Raw genomic sequence first — 14,460 nt, forward strand, 5'->3', positions numbered from 1 at the left:
GTATCTTAAAAGTAAATATAAAAATCAGTTTTTCATTTTATTTTCTCGTGCTAGACAGGTCAGAAATGCCTGAAAAGAATTTCAAATTATTTTCGCTGCTTTGTTAAAAGTTCAAATTATGTATCTGAAAATATGTTTTTTTTCTTTATTACCTTGCACTAAGCTTTTAGTCTTTTATTTAAACCTCCCCCCCTGACTTTTATGAAACTTTACAATTAATTTACCAAAAAATTATTTTTCTGGTAAATAATTGTACATTAAAACAGCACATTCAGTTAGGCTTTCCTGAAAAACCTGCATGATGCTGAGATGTTTTTTGCAAATCATTTCTGAAGGAATCACTCACATAAAATAGGTTTTCAGAAGAATATTAAAATTTTTTTGAATAGATAATTTTTCTACATTCCTTAAAATTTCTCCCACTGTTGTCTTTAATGTATGTGTCCCGACTCATTGTGAATATGAAGAAAAATCTCTCATAGTCCTGTATTTCTATGAAGAACTTCCTCTCTTTCAAAACCTGGTATTTGTTGGTTGAGTTGAATATTGTAAATGGGAAAAAAAGTGCAGCAGAAGAGACATGCATTTAAAATGGACTTCTGAGAAAAGGATAGACTTTATACACAAAAATGAGAAAAATAACAGTCGGTACTAATTCTATGTATAGATTTTGATATGTTGCTTTATTTTCAGCATAACATTGTTTATATGTTTTTACACAGAGGCCGTCACACAAGGTTAACAAATGGTTATGTTCAAAATTTCGTTCTGGAAGAAAGGGTATAGGTTGTCTTATGCCATTAGGTCTCCTGAGAAACTCAGTGATTTCCATTTGTTTCTACTTTTTGCAGGTCCCTGTTAAGGCAAGCACTGAACACAGAACCAACAAACCAACCATGACTTTCCTTTTTTCCACCTTGCTGCCCCAAATACCAGTGGCACTCTAGTGCCCAACTCATTTTGATACTTCTCTCCTTGCTACTGTGGAGCACAACATAATGTCCTGTTTACCAGTACGGTGTGTTCCACAATTTTCTCTCATCAAACTAAAATTACCTTGCTTGAAAAATAGAGAATCGTGATACAAAACCAATGAATACAAACTGCAGTGAAAATCATGCCTAAAAAACAAATGCAGAGAGGAGCTGTAAGAGTTAGAAAAGTTGCAGTAGGCTGTTCCATTAAATAAATTGGAAACATGGCTAAAATATTAATATGTTGAAAAGATTACTTTTTAACCTGTGTGCATTAGATATGTAACCAGAGCTAATAAGAAGTATCTCTAATTTCAGAGTAATAGAGAACATAGAAAATATAAGTAATAATCACTTAAAATATTAATGTAATACTAACAGCATTCTTAACATTTTTAATTAAACTACAGTAGTATGCGCACACTCTTGTCCTATAGTAGGAAGTGAGCTCCAACTCATAATATTCTTGACTGTTTGAGCCAAAATAATGCCAAGGGCCATAGTGAGATTTCAAAGCCTACCGAAGTATTTCAGCCAAATATTTCAATTTAGAGTCTATGCCATGTGTAAGCTCTGAGTCAGTTGTCTCGCAACCAGACTCTCTGTCTTAATTCGAAAAAAAAAAACCAAAACCACAAAACCTTTCCATTTCCCCTTCAGAGGCTCAGATGATGTTATTCCACTTAATGCCTATTACAAATTATGTTCACTCCTATGATTATTATTGTTAACAGCAGCATAAGCGTCTTCATCACTGTAATAGCTAGGGACCCTAGTCATAGATGAAGATTTCAATGTGCAAGACATTGTGAAAGCATGGAATTGAAAGAAAAAACCACTCTCCTCATAACTGTTTTTGTAAATATTAAACAAGAAGTAGATGGGGAGTTAGAGCTAAGGGGAACCAACAAGAAAAAAACATGTCCTTTTGTAATAGCCACTTGCCTCAGTACCCTGTCTGCTCTGCCAAGTTCTCCAGACAAGGAGCTTTGACAGGGCAACCGAAGGCAGTAACTTTTCATACTGCTTTACCTTCCATGGCTATTTACTGCATGCAGCAGTCTGTCCCTGTATATGGAGTGGGAGAAAAAAAAGAAACCTCTTGTCTGAGAGAAAAATAACAAGTGGATGCAGGCCCAGACTGCAGGCTGCCCAGAGGTGGGAATCAACACTGCATCAGTGATGGTAAGTGGAAGGGAACAGACCTGGAGAGGCATCCCTAATCAGATGTTACAAAAAGCAGATGGAAGTGAAGCGCTGCATGCAGGAAATTGATATTTCAAAACCAGTGGACTAACAGAGCGGTCTGTAAATTGTACCAGAAGGTTCTGAGATCCTATTAGAAGGTACTGAGCAACGCAAGGAGGCTTTGCTGGGTTTTGTTTTAAAGTAAGAAACTTCTAGCTCTCCACTTGCACTAATTCTCATAGATAAGGCTTAGAAATCAGCCTTGGATCCGTGGTATCTACTGGATCTATGGACACATCTGGGGCTGGTAGGCAGCAGCTTGATGCAGAGGTGACAGTGGGGTGCCAGGGACCATGGAGAGAGATGTTGATGAGAGGTGGCAACCCCCAGACGCCACGCTTTGAACTCAGAAAGATCTCAAAACTGCTCAAGTGGCACACAGGAAAGCTGATAGCACCTGTGCACAAGGCAAGGAGCCCAAAAAACCATCAGCAGCACTGTGCCCCTACCAGAGGCCATGTGTCCTGGCTTTGGCTGAATTCCAACAAATGTGCAGAAGATATAACGTGCGAAATAAAAACCTGATTTTTTTTAATCCCTGTTCAAGGGCACCAAGTTCATCCTCCTGAGAAAATACTAATTTGGGTTGCTTAGCTTAAAGGAGATGAGAGCAAGGGGGAGTGAGAGAGTTTCAGAAGACCTTCCAACACCTAATTTCTATCATGGATAAAATAAAATAAATTTCCTTCAATTCCACAAAAGAAGATTCAAATTAGGTACTAGAGGAAAACTACTGAAAGGTAGGGGCACTTTTTCTCCAGAGTGCCCACTAGTGAAAGTCTTTAGCCTATTAGAAACACCTGCAAGGTAGGACAAAGACATCTCCTGGGAGGGGGTGGGCTAGATGGTCTTCTGAGGTCCCTCTCTGTGCTGGGGCTCTTCTTCAACCACCCCAGTCAAAAGACCTGTATATCTCTGATTTGATTAGGCGACTTTGAAAAGACATCAAGGCTTCATTTGAAGACTAAAAGCAATGGAGAATCCTATTAAAGTTTGTTCTTATCCATTTCTGCTGCTTAAACTGTCTGCCTTACTCTTCATTTGAATTATTCAAGCTTTAATGTGTAGCCTTTGGTCTTTCCTTTGTTTGGTCCATCCACCAGCTTTATTTGTCATCTTGAGATATTTATAATCTAATGCTTCAAAAGACTGTATTCATATACATATCAGAACGAATACCTTTTTTAATATTAGTATTCATATTGGTATAACAATATTTTTCTAATATGAAATATTAAAATACTCACAGGTCGAAAAAGTCCAGGTTTAGAATTATATCCCTAAAATCTTTTTTTTTTATAAATCCAGCTAGCATAGAGGACCAAGAAGAAATAAGATTCAGCCCTGTGACTTAAAATGCACCCAAATCCATTTGGTATAAACAGCATTCGCAGAGACAAAGATATAATGAGCTAACTGAGGGGAAATCCTGAGGAAAGAAAATACTCAAAGCATCCTTCAATAACAGGAGAAACAGGGCTGCACACAGACAGCAATGCAAATAAGGTTGCAAGTGGCTACAGGAGTAGCAGCCATTCCATTAGCTGAAAAGAAGAAACTCCATTTTTGCCTTGGCTAAAGAGAGCAATACCAAATTAACTTTGTGACATAATGCGTGCTGGAATAGCTTTATATGGCTGCTTTCCATAATGATACAAATATATAAATCCAAGGGTATAGGTCATCTGCTCTTAATACAAAGTGAAATTATCAAATAGAGGATAATGGGGAATGACGGTGAAACTCATGTGAATCGAAGTTTCTGTGACTGAATTTGGGAGCAAGAGGGAGAAGAAAGCCTGCTGAGAATTTTAAAGAGGTCATTCAAAGAAGGAGGAGGGGAAAAAGGAGGGAGATTTTGGATCAGAAAGAAAAAAAAAAGCTATCTTTTTCATTTTGGAAGGAATTATAATTCCACCTTTGTCTAAATACATAAGAGCATCAAGGTTTTGTTTCACCTCCCCTATATTAATGAAAAAATAATACACATCATTCTGATACATAACCAAAGGTATAAGCATAGTATTTTACATGCAATGGATTACATCTGGGTTTTGTCTTACTAAGTCCAGGAGTCAACTGAAAATCACTGCTTTGATATAAATTAGGTGGAAAAATCTCTTGATAAGAAGTGCTTGTCCTTTCTGTCACCCTTAATTTCAACACTTGGGCTACTAGACTTTCCAGTATATTATAGCAGTGGGCTCTGAAGGCTTCTAAGCATTTCCAGTTCTTAAGGATGATATAAGTAGGTGAATGATGCTGATAAAGAACTACAAAGGACTGCACTATTTCAACAAGGCCAAGTGCAAGACCCTACACCTGGGTTGGGGCAATCCCCAGTACGAATACGGGCTGGAGGATGAATTGATTGAGAGCAGCCCTGTGGAGAAGGACTTGGGGGTACTGGTGGATAAAAAATGGGACATGAGCCAGCAATGTGTGCTTGTAGCCCAGAAAGCCAACTGTATCCTGGGCTGCATAAAAGGAAGTGTGGCCAGCAAGTGGAGCGAGGTGATTGCCCTCTTGTTAGACCCCACCTAGAGTACTGCATCCAGTTCTGGGGCCCCAGTATGAGAAGGACAGGGATCTGTTAGAGCAGGTCCAGAGGAGGGCCATGAAAATGGTCAGAGGGTTAGAATGCCTCCCCTGTGAAGAAAGGCTGAGAAAGTTGGGGTTGTTCAGCCCGGAGAAGAAAGAGAAGTCTCCAGGAAGACCTTATTGTGGCCTTTCAATACTTAAAGGGGGCTTATAAAAAAGACAGAGAGAGAGTTTTTGCCAAGGTCTTTAGTGACAGGACAGGGCGTAATGGTTTTGAAGTGAAAGAGAGTAGATTTAGATTGGACGTGAGGAAGAAATTTTTTGCGATAAGGGTGGCAAGACACTGGCATAGGTTGCCCAGAGAGGCAGTAGATGCCCCATCCCTGGAAACATTCAAGGGCAGGCTGGATGATGCTTGGAACAACCTGAAAGATGTCCCTGCCCATGGCAGGAGGGTTGGACTAGATGATCTTTAAAGGTCCCATCCAACCCAAACCATTCTATGATTCTATGATGCTATTTGTTATTCTAAAAATCTATGAAAAGGTTAAGAACAGAATTCACGATGATGACCACATACTATATGTACCTATGGATAATATTCTAATTTTACTCCCAGGTTCACAACCAAATTGTAAAGCTGAATAGCTAGTATGATAATTTCCACTGAAGCCAAATATCACAAAAAATTCATGGTAAAGATAAGGATTATTGTTAGAGATTAATAAACATTGGATTTTTATTCACTCAGTTTTCTTAGCTAATTCTGTTTCACTTGTACTGATTCCTTCAGTCACTTTCTATAAATCTTTAGTTCCTCAAATTCTGCTAGTATTTTGCAACATGATTTGTAATTATAAAATTACAAAGTTCTCTGAAGAGTAGCCAGATAAACACAGCCTGGTTTGCAATTTCTACAGACATATTTTGTTCTTTGACAAAAAAATCACATTAGTTTTCAGAAAACAAAATATCTTAATGTTTTATTTTATTTTTCCTCTTAGAAAAGAAAGGAATAAAAAGAAAAACACATGATGGGGAGTAAAAAGTGAAAATAACTGAAAAATAAAGATTGTTCCTATGGAAAAAGTGTTCCTAAATGAAAGTAACAAACTGATGACAAGTAGTTAGCTATCCCTCTTCAGGACTCAGGAGGAATGGTCTAATATTTACCAAATGGAAATTATTTCCAAGCGGCAGCTATAAGATCTGCAAATCCAGATTTCTCTATGTTTTTATCCCACTTCTAGAGCAACTGGAGCAGGGATTTTTATCTCTGTGAAATGTTAAGAGTTTCACCAAAAAGTTGAAATTCAGTATTTGTTTTACTGGGCACCAAAATACTACTATTTGTTTCTTCATAACAAAAACTCAGAAGGTCCTAGTGAAATGATATTTTTTGATAAGTATATGTCCTGTTAATTGAAGAGTATTCCTGCATCCATAATCCTTTTGGCAGACATTCATCTCTGCTTCTTACAATATTTGTTGTTCAAGATAAGTGATGTCATCCATGATACAACTCCGTAGAGCTCTGATCTTGATTAGGGTCTCCACTGTAAAGGAGGCTTTAAACAATAATATATTGCGGACCTTACAAAACCCTGGAAATATAGCAGCCCTTGCATAAAGCCTCTGGCACTCGTTGAAAACTCCAGTGATCCCAACACCCTCTGGTATAAAAAGCTGTCTGTGTATTGACCAGAGTTGCCTCAGTTCAATAGGGAGTGTAATCAGTGCCTTGATACTTGGAGAAAGTCTCCAATGGCTGCAAATCCTCTATTGCCACATTATTCATTTCCCTCCCTAAAAACACTCTTACAGCTGTTTCATTCACTCTGCAGAAAGCCTCTTCTCCAGATGGCATGGGTAGCCTACCAGAGGCTGATGCCAAATCAGATCCTGTTGCAGGAGGTCCAGGGCTGAGGAAAGCATGAAAGAAAATTCGATCTTCTCTGAAAATGTGGAACGCCCTTGTGAAGGACACAGAAAGTGATTATTATTTCAGGGAGAGAGTTACTATTCTAGTCTGGAGCATAATAACATCAATGAAGGGTTACAGCACTTAATTTTCTCTTTGCTCTTGCTTTTCAAAGTTTGCATAACTACTTACTCCCATTGGGTTAGATGAACTAGAGCTGAAGCTGACGAAAATTATCTTGTGTTTCTTCAGCGTCAGTTGGTCCATGGGGATAAAGTCTTTTGGATTCACTAGAGCTACTGGGGCCCATCCTGTGCTAACCTGTACCCTGTGCAATTGCACTGATGTCAACAAGACAGAGCAAGGTGTGTGCTTGGGAAGACAGCGACGTTGATGCTTGGTTATGCAATACTCTTGGGGAGGTTTTTCACTTGCCATAGCGCATACAGCTGGGAAGGCCATTCATTAACACTATTTCTTTCAGGATCCCTCTGAACTCAGGATGTCTTTTCTTTCTGGAGTGGTGAAAAAACAAGTGCACTATTATTACAGTCGTTGACACTGTCTTTTATTGGCATGAATAGAGATTATTTGGACAGCAGCAGTAAATGATGTGCAGTAAATCAATCAGGCCAAATTGGCAGAGATTATTAACTAAAGAGACAACAGTGGTTTTCATCTGAAAATAAATGCGCACAATGTGGTAGCTATTGTTGTTGTTTGCATGGGGTGAGCCTTTTCACGGTTTTGATCCGTGAACATGAATGGGGGAGCATTTAATTATGGGATGCCTTTTACAGAATACACATTTTAAAACGACAAACATTTGTCCTGGTAAAACAAATGACAGATTCTGTAATTATTCTTCATGTACCACTGGATACCCTAATAAGGAACTCCTTATTTTCTGTTACAAAACATGCATCTGATGAATATCCGAGCTCCTAGACTTCAGGTCATAATGTTCCCTGGTATAACACACAGAATCCTCTATTTTCTGTATTAATCTAATGCTGTATTTTACTAATCTTTGATACAGGGTGACATGGAGAACTTGCTGCAGCACTAGGACTCTACTTCCCAACTTCTCATCTTACGAAACAAAGGTACTTGATTAACTGGAAAAGAACCTGCCAGCAACCAGGTACATTTGTCATTTAACTGAAAGAGCTGCTGGTTTTTCCTCTTCTAAATTCCTCTGTGTTTGGAACCTGCTTGACAAAACTTACAGGTCTGTGTAGCAGTTGAGAATATATTAATTACATAATCTTTTGGAATACTGAGGATAAAAGTAAATTTTTAAAAATCTTTTTTCCCCCCTGCACTTAAAATAGACATAGCAGAATAGTTAAATCTCACTATTAATGAGGTCCAACGTGCACAATGTACCATTACATCAGTGCAGCAACCTCAGCTCAACCTTGTACCAGTCACACGCTATGGTTACTGATTCCCCTACTAGAAATAAGGAATAATTATCTTCATAGCTTAGGCATATCGCCAAACATAAGAAGCTACACCACAATAAAGGCAATATATTTATCTTTTGCCAATTGTTAGCTGAGCAATTCTCACATTGCTCAGTGATGTAGCTACTCTGGCAAAAGATGTAGGCATAGAGCAGGTCTGAGGAATTAACACCACAGCTGGGAGAAGAATCCCAAGGGAACGGCACTGTTTCTGATGTACAGAGCTAACCTCTCTGCCAACAGTTTTCCTGCAGGATTTAGCAAGTTGCCTTCAGAAGGTAACTCAAGGAAAAGATTTGTTTAATTATGTTTACCACCTTTAGGTAAATATATATATTAGTCATGAATAAATGACCCAACTCTCTTTATATCACATTAACCCTAAGACAAATGGTTGCTCAGGAGTCTTAATGTACTACCTCATTCAGTGACTGCTCTATAAAACCCCTTTTAATTTTCCCCTGTAACTCAACTTGATAGCAATTCATTCTAAGCAATTTTCTTCAATCCGTTTCTGTTCTAGGAAACAAGTTTGTATAATGGTGCACTTGTTCTTTATGTCATTCAGACACTTGAAGATGTCAATCTGCTAATGTTCATTTTTTTGTCATTAGGTTCTTCTTTCTCTACCATTTCTAATCACCAAAAATACTTCTTTCATGCAGCTCAGCACCTATTTAAGTGTTACCTCTTTTATTCTTTTGAAACAGAAGGAATGAGTGATTAGAAACACACATTAATTATCCTTGTACAGATGAGAGGGTAGAACCAAACATAGGCTTTACAATAGTGGATGGAATTATATTAAGAATTTTTATCACTCATCCTTCTATTTTAAACTGTTGTCTAATACTACACTGAATAAAAATTCAAGTCAGTCAAGGTAAAGCTTTAGATTCCTCTCTTAAAAATGATACTTTCTTCTAAATACATTTCTACACTGTAATTTTTTTAAAAAATGCTGTTAAGGGCCTTAAATTTTGTATGAAGTTCAGAAAGCATCGAGTCATCCTGTGATGTTGACCACCTCCTAGTAGACACTCACATAATACACTCTGATATAGATGCACAATAAAAATGAAATGTGCACTTACATCTGAAACGAAGATTCCAGTAATAATTGTCTTCCTTTCATCTCAACAAAGAATAGAAGGGACAGGAAAATATTTCAAACCCTAAACTATGGAATAGTTCTCCTTTCTCAAGATTAAAAAGTTTCTTAGTTACCTACTCATCAAGAATTAACCCTGGAAAAATGAGTGTGCAAAAAAACTTCTCAGTAGATTTCCCTTTCTCACTACCTTCCTCGGTCAACACCCCCAACAATTAAAACCACCTCAAAAAAATATAGTCCATAAGTCCACGCTGGTTCTTAGGAGAAAATTCCAAAGACATTATTATATTTTAGGGTTTCTGAGGCTGTTCTGCAAAATGAGAACTGTCAGTAAGCCCAGGATATTGTGATTTCAGTTTCGCTTAGGCACGCACTACAAGAGTGGTAACTTGTATTTTCTCTTCCGCTGACATGAGCCCAGCCTCCCCAGTTGCCTATAGGATATTTTTTTTTTTCCCCATTCAAGCCTAACCACAAGTGAATGGAGAATGTAATTAATGTGTCTTCAGATACAAAAGAAGCAGCTAAGCCCACCGTTGTGCCTGACTCATTACTCCTGAACTACAATTTCCAGCTGGAAAGTAAAAAGAGCGGCACCAAAACAAAAACCTACAAAGCAGGATCATCACTTCATATTCTGAGTGCTCCCTGCTGAGAATTAAGGCACTGTGCTACTAAGGTAAACTTACATGAATGAGCTTGATATCAGCGCATTTGCAAGGTCTTCCTGGGCCTTTTTTTTTTCTTTTTTTTCTTTCCCTTCAGACAACGTCAATGATTTTTATAGCTTCAGAACTGCAGCTTGCCAGGCTGCTGCTGGCAGCACCAATGGAGGCCTGAAGGTCTCCGGCGTAAGGGACACCCTTGCTCCCTGGCAGCAGATGACAGTCGACCGGCTGTGGCCCTACAGCACATCACCGCAAGGAAGCTAAAAAACGCACAGATCTGCGTACGGCAAGATACGCGTTTCCCGCTGCAGCTCAGGCTTGCACATCTGCGCCCAATGTTTATCTTCGGCCCCAGCTGGCATACCAGAAATGTCACTGCTGACTGCGTTTCCTTCCTTGTCCTCCTTAGACCTCAGTTTCAAATGTCAATTATGGGGTCCCTTTGAGGCTACATATCATCTGCGTTTAGCATCTGACTGGTTTAGTTTAGGAATCCCACATTCTCAGTGTAATCCTGTTTTACTCAGAACTGGGCTTTGGAATAACTTCCAAGCGATCTAGCTTTCCATTTAAGATCAGGATGTTCATAAGAGAAAAAGAGATCCCACTTTTTACGTTCTAGATGAAGAGAGCTAAAAATTAATAGAAGCAATGAGTTTCTGTTAGAGGATAAGTAATTTAATTAATAAATGATAATGTATCCCTAAGCAGCTATGCTTAGGGCTCTTCTGAGTCTGATTCTAGAGAACAGCCACTGCTAAATACACATTACCTACCTAGATGGTCCTTTATGTGATGCAATACAGCAAATTCTTTATTTTTGTATAGTGTTTTACAATGCTTTAACATTCTTCTTCCTTCCTTTTTCTTTTTTTTTTTTTTTTTTTTCTTTTTCCAGAAGAGTTCTGTCAAGTCTCTTCTACATCAGTTTCTGTTATTTCACATTCTTTCATCTACCAAGGCATAGTAAAACACTTCAATATTTATTTCTTTTTGCTGAGGTCACACCCTTCACTTTCTGATTTCCCTTCCTGGAAATTTAAATCCTAGAATTACAGTGTTTTATCTGCAGGGAGCCTCTGGATGGCTCAAAGCAGAGACATCTTAAAAGCTAACTTAAAGTTCTGTTATTAATTTTTGCCGCATAGTTCACAGAATATTTGAGCAAATAAACCACTGGACTAATAACTGAATGAATGACTTCTACCAGAAGCTAACTACATTTAAATGGAAGACATAATACAACTTCAACAACACCTTGCTGAAATTTTAAGCTAGGTTCACCAGTATAGAAAGAAATCTATTTGTGTCTATTGCTTTAAAAAGATTCTAGCGGGTTTATAGTCTAATTGTCTATTACTCCACTAGAGTACATAAACATTAATATAAGAAGAGATATTTATTTATGAAAGAAAATATGAGAGCATATGCAGTATAATACAGATGGAAGGGATAATATGTTGATTTTTTAAAATGGGGGCCATCTTACATATAGGAAACATTGTAATGAAGAATGTATTGGTACAATTCTTTAAAGAAAAAAAAAATCCCTCTTTTTTTCCTCTGTAGTATCAACTAACTATTTAGCATGAAAATATCCAGAAAACCTATCGTTCATAATGAATTATGTTCCTTTATATTACCAGATGCTCTTGACTCTGAAATGGATTGGCCCTGTAAGTTACCTGAACGAGTGTCCCATTTAGTTTTGATCTAATATCTACCTCCTGTACTATGATATTCCTTTAAGTTCTTTGGAGGAATGTCACAATATTAACCCAGACTGCTCAAGTACCCAAAATTAGAACTCCATTAGATGAGTGGTTAAAAAAACGAATCACCACAGAACACATCTTTGTCCCAGTGTTTTTCAGTCCATGTGTAAGGAGATTATCAGCTACAACTTGTCCCCAAGTTCTTATGATCTCACCTATCAGAAAAAAAAATCTGTATCACCCCTTAGAAGAAAATGTTTCAGAATGTCTTCAGAAATTATGCAGAAAAACACATCAAATGCTTGATGAGTTGCTAGGTGTTAAAAGATTATCCCTTGATATTAACATGTTCATCATCAGGTAAGGTTTTGGGGACTCAATACTTGGGAGGACTTTGTAGTCTTGAAAATAACACAGCAAACAAAATTGTATCTGCTATTTCTTTTCTTAGTGCTGACCAAATTAGTAGGATAAAAATCAAAGTTGGCAGTTCAACAGCTAGTAACAGGATGAACTGGAGATGTTACAATCCACAATGTCCAAAAAGTTTCAGTATGGTAAAAGAGTGAATTCAGGAAGAGACAGTCATAAACTATATCCCCCAACCAATAAAGAATCCATCCTGAAGAGGTTCTCATTTGCTTCTTACACTTTAAAAAGTTATTATTGTGGGTTGTGGGTTTGAGGGCGGGCGGGTGTTGGTAGAAGAAAGTCATTATGGTTCATATCTTCTCTGTAAGGAGAACTCTACTTTGATCCTCTTTTAGTATAATTTTACATTGCAAAATAAGATAATTATAATGAAAACAGCCACTATTAATGGTTTTAATGGGTTGAAAAGGCTGACTAATTTACAAAGCAATTAATCCATTCTCTTGTACATTTCCATTTGGCATTATTGCATTCAGATTATTTCCTTTTCACTGAACAGCTTTTTAAAAAATTTTTTATTCCCTGGTACATTTTCTGTTGGTTGGAATGTCTGCTTTTCCTTTCTGTGGACTGATAAAAATCCATAAACTGACATTTTTAGAAGAACTTTTAGCTTTTTAAGCAACTATATTACACTTTTATGTTGCCTTCTGTCCAAGGTTTCTGAGTGTGATTATCATCTAAAGTACAGTAACTTACTTCCTATGCACTTCTTAAATGGTCCAATTCAAAATTAATAGAAGATGCTATTGTGCAGATTTTTAAAGTGAGACCAATCAGTTGGTGGGCTCAGAAAGAGCACATTAGTTAAAAAAGGGAGCAACTTGTTTCCCAAGTATCCCTTCCAATATGGGGATTGAGAATAAAATGAGAATAACAACAACAACAACAACAATAATAAAAGGATTGGAACATACAAGTAATGCACAATGCAATTGCTCACCACCTGCCGACCAACACCCAGTTAGTTCCTAAATGGGGATTCCCTGCACACCCACTCCCCCCAGTTTATATACTGGGTATGACATCACATGGTATGGAGTACCCCATTGGCCACTTTGGGTCAGCTGCCCTGGCTGTGTCCCCTCCCAGCTTCTTGTGCCCCTCCAGCCTTCTTGCTGGCTGGGCAGAAGAAGCTGAAAAATCCTTGACTTTAGACTAAACACCACTGAGCAACAACTGAAAACATCAGTGTGTTATCAACATCCTTCTCATACTGAAGATATGTTTTGGTCCTACCAAAACATAACACTATACCAGCTACTAGAAAGAAAATTAACTCTATCCCAGCTGTAACCAGGACATCCATTTTTTAATAATAGGTAACCTGATTGCATTATGTATCTGAGGAACATTTAATAGAGAAGAGAATAAAAATTAATGTAAACCTTAATGATGCAGAGAAAGTGCAATGTCAGCTGAAAATAACCCATTATTATTGTGTGCGAGGAGTAACTAATTGATTATGTATACTTAGTTATCCAATAAATTACATATTCATCCTGGTATTAATCCAAATTTACTACTAAACTCAGGAACACTGAATTAAGATTTTACGGTAACAGATTTCTGTGTTATATGCATTTTCTGTGTTGGAAACTGTCAGAGTGTTTTGGGAAGACGGGAAATGCAGTGGAATACCCCTATGCCATGGATCAAAATAGCACACTCCTGCAAACTCTTGAAGGAGAGAAACCCATTTTATTCCTTTGCTATGAGTTGGACCACTGGGACTGACGGACAAAAACCTCTAAACAATTACTTTTATTTGACAGGTCTTTTATTTGTATACTCAAAAGACTCTAGGTGTGGACCAAGATCCAACTGCAGGAGCAGCTGTTCATCAAAAACAGAAATATACTGTTATTTCTCCTAGTCAGCTTGTGATCTAGGTAGAAGATGATACATAATACAAAGAATGCACATGGGGCAATAGCAAGAAGCAGTGAACTCGACATGTCAGTTAAATAACTAATGTGATATTTTTCAGTATACATCAAGGAGAAGCAGAATGTTTGAGTCATGTTAAGGTAGTTTGATGGATGGCAATAAGGTGCTTTTTCTCCCACATGGGAGGTACGGCCTGGGAGATGCATGAAAATATCACAGAAACTTAAAAAGTGAACAACTGAAAATGATATCATTCTTCAGTGAAAGGCAATAGATATCTAATTAGAGGAGGACAGACTGTTCAGGAACTTGAATGGGAATACAAGTTTCTTACATTCAAGGTGATCAGTTTTTTCAACAAATTCTCAATAAATATGAGCAGCCCAACACTTTATTTATAAAAGACAAAGGAAAAGGATGTTGCAAAAAATCAAGATGGACTGGTTAGTTTTAGGTGGGTGCATGGATATTACCCTAAGGAGATTACA

At 37.6% G+C, this 14,460-nt stretch overlaps 1 long non-coding RNA gene across 2 annotated transcripts; it reads right to left on the reverse strand.

The window, feature by feature from the left end:
* Window positions 1-620: 620 nt before the first annotated feature.
* Window positions 621-13,046, reverse strand: LOC126052877 (uncharacterized). 2 transcript variants are annotated; one of them, XR_007510173.1, is made up of 3 exons: window positions 13,000-13,046; window positions 9,957-11,865; window positions 621-7,199 (listed from the first exon to the last, which is right to left on the reverse strand). It is a non-coding gene; the product is annotated as an uncharacterized LOC126052877 (long non-coding RNA). The 2 variants fall into 2 exon arrangements; XR_007510174.1 differs by having other exon boundaries at window positions 9,248-11,865.
* Between the last annotated feature and the right edge of the window lie 1,414 nt (window positions 13,047-14,460).

This window comes from Accipiter gentilis, chromosome 3 (genome assembly GCF_929443795.1).
Source record: "Accipiter gentilis chromosome 3, bAccGen1.1, whole genome shotgun sequence".
Taxonomy (NCBI): Eukaryota; Metazoa; Chordata; class Aves; order Accipitriformes; family Accipitridae; genus Astur; species Astur gentilis.